We start from the raw sequence: 6,437 nt of genomic DNA, 5'->3' as shown, positions 1-6,437 counted from the left end.
GTTTCTACTACTACGCGGCGCAACTGATACATGTCTGGGAGTGGGTTAATGATCTCGATCCCCTGGCTACTTCTCTGTGGCAGCGTTAAAATGTCCACAATACCGCTTATTAAGCAAGCCATCCTGGTGTGGAAAATGGTGCACTCGGTGATGCGGGGCCATGGCGTCGACCCTGACACCCCTCTGGATAACATATATGGGTTACCCGAACTGTGTCATCTTCAGGTCCGAGAGGTTTGGGGAAGATGGGGAGTATCATCTATGGGCCATATATATAGTGATGGGATTCTTAATTCTTTCCAACAACTTCAACACGCACACAACATTCCCTCAAGGTTCTTTTTTAAATTCCTACGGTTGAGACATGCACTGGCAGCCCAGTTCCCAAATGGCCCTCCAGTCTTAGTTGACTCCCCGGTTAAAACAATGTTGCAAACACTAGACTCGGGACACTTAGTCTCTAGGATATATGGTCGTATCCTGCAAATGCACCACGGTGACGCTCTTACGGCTCTTCGGGGTAGGTGGGAATCAGATGTGGGCATGCTATCGGATGATGCATGGAATACTGCCATAGGGGCCCATCGGATCTCCACTTCCTCTGTTAGATATCAGCAAATACAACTATACATTCTACACAGGGTGTATATGACCCCGGTGAGATTAGCACATATCGGGGGTGCTCACAACTCGCATTGCCCTAGATGTGGAGCCGTGGATGCAGACTTCTGGCACTTACTGTGGTTGTGTCCTGGCGTGTCTGTGTTTTGGACGGCGGTTATACGGATCTTGTGTGACACAGGTATTCCCTCCTTCGTATGTACTCCTGTGCTCTGTACACTGTTGATTGTGGACGAGGAAGCCTTAGACCCACCTAGTAGGCGATATGTTATTAACCTATGTGCTTTAGCTAGGGTCTGTATTGCCCGGCTATGGCTGGCCAGTGAGGCCCCGACATCTGGGGCGTGGATATCCCTGGTCAATGAAACAATTGCGCATGAAAAATTTCTGTTTCTGGCTAGGAAGGTGGAGAGGAAATGGTCCACAATGTGGGGTAGATGGATGGACTCTAAATATTACAAAGAGAGATATAGCTAAACCCGTGTTCTTCCCCGTGTGTCAGTGTGGGATGTTGTGCGAGAGGGGAGTCCCCGCGGCCGGTCTTGCCTTGCTATGATATTTGTAACATAATGTGACAATTCTGCTGTGCTTATGAGTTTAAGGGAACTGTTATGCTTAGGATGTGTTGAACTAAGACACCGTTGCTATGTGAATATATGTTCTATGGGTAATAATGTTTACTAAATATATTATAGACTGCATACATGTACTGCTGTCTCCACACATGTTGGGTGTGGATATTGTTTGTGTGTTGTATGTGTGAAGTGTTAAAGCAAAATTGAAAATCTCAATAAAAAATATTGAATTAAAAAAAAAAGAAAAGGCTTGGGAAATTCCTGACAAAAAGTTGCTGATTCCCAAGAGAAATATTATGGCATACCCGTTCCCCTCTGAGGATAGGGAAAAGTGGGAGTCAACCCCCAATGTGTACAAGTCTCTAGCATGGCTGTCCAAGAAGGTGGCGCTTCCGTCCCCTGACACGGCGGCCCTAAAGGATCCTGCGGATTATAAGCAGGAAACTACTTTGAAATCTATTTATGTCACTACGGGTATGCTGCTCAGACCTGCCGTGGCATCGGCATGGGTGAGTAGTGCAATTGAAAAGTGGGCAGATAACTTATCATCTGAATGGGACACCCTGGATAGGGATAGCATTCTCTTGACACTGGGTCATATCAGGGACGCTGCAGTCTATCTAAAGGAGGCTGCGAGAGATATTGGCCTCTTGGGATCAAGGGCCAATGCCATGGCAATCTCGGCTAGGAGAGCATTATGGACTCATCAATGAAATGGTGATGCTGACTCTAAGAAGGCTATGGAGTCTCTGCCATATAAATGTGGTGTTTTGTTTGGTGAGGGCCTCGCGGACCTGGTATCTACAGCTACCGCGGGTAAGTCATCTTTTCTACCGTATGTCCCTGCACAACGAAAGAAAACGCCTCTTTATCAGATGCAGTCCTATCGGTCTAATAAATTCAAAAAAGGATGAGGGTCCTCCTTCCTTGCTGCTAGAGGTAGGGGAAGGGTAAAAAAGTCGCCGGCTGTGGCAAGCTCCCAAGAGCAGAAGTCCTTCCCGGCCCCTACCAAATCCACTACATGACGCTGGGGCTCCGCTGCTGGAGTCCGCACTGGTGGGGGCATGTCTTCAACTCTTCAGTCAGGTATGGGCTCATTCGGCCCTAGATCCTTGGGTGCTAGAAACAGTGGTCCATGGGTACAAACTGGAGTTTCAAGACGTGCCCCCTCACCGATTTTTCAAATCAGCCTTACCAGCTTCTCTTCCGGAAAGGGAAGTAGTATGCGCTGAAATACAAAAGCTGTGTCTGCAGCAAGTTATTGTCACGGTCCCCCCGTCACAACGGGGAGAAGGCTTTTATTCAAGCCTATTCGTGGTCCCGAAGCCGGATGGCTCGGTCAGACCGATTCTGAACTTAAAATCCCTCAATTTATATCTGAAAAGATTCAAATTCAAGATGGAATGTCTCCGAACAGTGATCTCCAGTCTGGAAGGGGGGATTTTATGGCGTCAGTCGACATCAAAGATGCCTACATACATGTCCTAATATATCGTCCACATCAAGCTTACCTGAGGTTTGCTGTTCAGGATTGTCATTACCAATTTCAGACGTTGCCATTTGGTCTTTCCATGGCTCCGAGGATTTTCACCAAAGTAATGGCGGAAATGATGGTGCTCCTGCGCAAGCAGGGTGTCACAATTATCCCGTACATGGACGATCTCCTGATAAAGGCGAGATCAAAGGAGCAGTTACTAAGAAACGTTGCGCTCTCCCTGACAGTCCTGCAACAACATGGTTGGATCCTAAATTTGCCAAAGTCACAGTTGGTTCCGACAACACGGCTGTCATTCTTGGGCATGATCCTGGACACGGAACTGCAGAGAGTGTTTCTCCCAGGGGAAAAAGCTCTGGAAATCCAGAACATGGTCAAGGAGATTCTGAAACCGGCAAGAGTGTCAATTCATCAATGCACTCGGGTGCTGGGGAAGATGGTGGCAGCCTACGAATCCATTCCGTTTGGCAGGTTCCATGCCAGGGTCTTTCAGTGGGACCTGTTGGACAAGTGGTCCGGGTCTCACCTGCACATGCACCGGAAAATAAGCCTATCTTCCAGGACCAGAATATCTCTCCTGTGGTGGCTCCAAAGTTCTCACCTCCTAGAGGGACGCAGGTTCGGGATCCAGGATTGCGTCCTGGTGACCACGGATGCAAGTATCCGAGGCTGGGGAGCAGTCACACAGGGGGGAAATTTCCAGGGAAAATGATCAAGCCAGGAAGCTTGTTTGCACATAAACATTCTGGAATTAAGAGCCATCTACAATGGCCTTCTACAAGCAGAACATCTTCGCGGTCTGCCCGTCCTGATTCAGTCGGACAACATAACAGCAGTGGCGTACATAAACCGCCAGGGTGGAACAAAGAGCAGAGCGGCGATGGCGGAGGTCACAAAAGTTCTCAGCTGGGCGGAAACTCATGCAAGTGCTCTGTCAGTGGTCTTCATTCCGGCCGTGGACAACTGGGAAGCAGACTACCTCAGCAGACACGATCTCCATCCAGGAGAGTGGGGTCTTCATCAAGAAGTCTTTGCAGAAGTGACAAATCATTGGGGAATTCCTCAAATAGACATGATGGCATCTCGCCTCAACAAGAAGCTTCAGAGATACTGTTCCAGGTCAAGGGACCCTCAAGCCAGTGCAGTGGACGCCCTGGTGACACCGTGAGTGTTTCAGTCGGTATATGTGTTCCCTCCACTTCCACTCATTCCAAAGGTGATAAGGATCATAAGAAGAACAAGGGTTCAGGCGATACTCATTGTTCCAGATTGGCCACGGAGGGCCTGGTATCCGGATCTTCAGGAATTACTCATAGGAGATCCCTGGCCTCTTCCTCTAAGAGAGGACCTGTTACAGCAAGGGCCGTGCATGTTCCAAGACTTACCGCGGTTGCTTTTGACGGTGTGAACACCAAATCCTATCTCGAAAGGGTATACCCGGTGAAGTCATCCCCACTCTACTTAAAGCTAGAAAGGAAGTAACAGCGAAGCATTATCACCATATTTGGAGAAAATATGTGTCTTGGTGTGAATCCAAGAAGGCTCCTACGGAAGAATTTCAGCTGGGTCGTTTTCTCCATTTTTTGCAAGCAGGTGTGGATGCAGGCCTAAAGTTAGGCTCCATTAAAGTGCAGATTTCGGCCTTATCAATTTTCTTTCAAAAAGAATTGGCCGCCCTTCCAGAGGTTCAGACTTTCGTGAAAGGAGTGCTGCACATCCAACCTCCATTTGTGCCCCCAGTGGCACCATGGGACCTTAACGTGGTGTTGCAGTTTCTTATGTCACACTGGTTTGAACCTTTACAAAAGGTTGAGTTAAAATTTCTCACTTGGAAAGTTGTCATGCTTTTGGCATTGGCGTCCGCAAGGCGGGTGTCGGAATTAGCGGCTTTGTCTCACAAGAGCCCTTATTTGATCTTCCATGTGGATAGAGCGGAATTGAGAACTCGTCAACAATTTCTGCCAAAGGTGGTTTCTTCGTTTCACATGAACCAACCTATTGTGGTGCCTGTGGCTACTGAAGCCTTGGTTGATTCGAAGTCTCTCGATGTAGTCAGAGCTTTGAAAATGTATGTCACCAGAACGGCTCAGATTAGGAAAACAGAGGCTCTGTTTATCCTGTATGCTCCCAACAAAATTGGGGCTCCTGCTTCTAAGCAGACTATTGCACGCTGGATCTGTAATACGATTTGGCATGCTCATTCTATGGCTGGATTGCCGTTACCGAAGTCGGTGAAGGCCCATTCTACCAGGAGGGTGGGCTCATCTAGGGCGGGTGCCCCAGGAGTCTCAGCGGTTCAACTTTGCCGAGCAGCTACTTGGTCGGGTTCAAACACTTTTACTAAGTTCTACAAGTTTGATACCCTGGCTGATGAGGACCTCATGTTTGCTCAATCGGTGCTGCAGAGTCGTCCGCACTCTCCCGCCCGGTCTGGAGCTTTGGTATAAACCCCATGGTCCTTTTGGAGTCCCCAGCATCCTCTAGGACGTATGAGAAAATAGGATTTTAATACCTACCGGTAAATCCTTTTCTCTTAGTCCGTAGAGGATGCTGGGCGCCCATCCCAGTGCGGACTCTATCTGCAGTACTTGTTGATAGTTATTGCTTTTGTTACACAAAGGTTGTGTTTCGGTTATCTTCAGCCTGTTGCTGTTTTTGGTTCATGCTGTTAACTGGTATTTAAAAAAAAAACCATGTTGTACGGTGTGTTGTGGTGTGAGCTGGTATGTATCTCACCCTTTAACAAAAATCCTTTTCCTCGAAATGTCCGTCTCCCTGGGCACAGTTCCTATAACTGAGGTCTGGAGGAGGGGCATAGAGGGAGGAGCCAGTTCACACCCATTTAAAGTCTTAAAGTGCCCATGTCTCCTGCGGATCCCGTCTATACCCCATGGTCATTTTTGGAGTCCCCAGCATACTCTACAGACTAAGAGAAAAGGATTTACCGGTAGGTATTAAAATCCTATTTTTTTTAAATTACCCACCATTTTTTCTTTTTCCCATAGGCGATGCGGGTTATCCCAACAAACCTTGGCTCTTGACCCCATTGTCTAATCCTGTCGGTGAAGCTCAAGAACGGTACTAAGAGGCACACACTGCATCGCGGGGAGTAATTAAGCGTGCCTTCAGTGTACTTAAAAGCCGGTTTAGATGTTTAGACACTTTGGTTGGTGCTCTTTTATACTTACCGGCGAAGGTTTGCAGCATAGTAAATGCATGTTGTATTTTACACAACATATGTGTCGCAAACCATTTGCCGGTGACTCTTTGTCGCAGGGCTTTCCGCAATGGGAACCATTCTTCATCTTCACCGGTGGGTATGGACGAAGGAGATGAAGCTCGAAGAATGTTGATCGAGACGTATTTTTCCTCAGCCTGTGAGTATACTTGTAATATTTGTCTTTACATGTAAAATCAGTTTGTCATATTTTTTTAAAACTTTTTTATTTTTTTATTTATGACAGAGTTGTCCCTTTGACGTCCTGGTATCCACAAGTTGCTTTCTGTTGTTGGGTTGTCGCAGTTCTTCTGCAAGTTTACCCCCTCTACCATGGACGTTCTATTTGTGATGTGGACCTGCCCCTCCACCATGTTACAGAGACACCCCTCAGGTGAGATGTATTGGCCAAAACTCCCTCTTGGTGTAACCTGTTTGTATGCGAAGTGTTGCTGGTACCTCTTGTTCTTTTCCAGGAGGGATGACACGCTTTCAAATTACCTTGTACTTAATCCTTTTTCTCTTCCAC

The sequence above is a fragment of the Pseudophryne corroboree genome, chromosome 2, assembly GCF_028390025.1.
Source record: "Pseudophryne corroboree isolate aPseCor3 chromosome 2, aPseCor3.hap2, whole genome shotgun sequence".
Lineage (NCBI taxonomy): Eukaryota > Metazoa > Chordata > Amphibia > Anura > Myobatrachidae > Pseudophryne > Pseudophryne corroboree.
Note: the sequence above shows the minus strand (reverse complement) of the source record.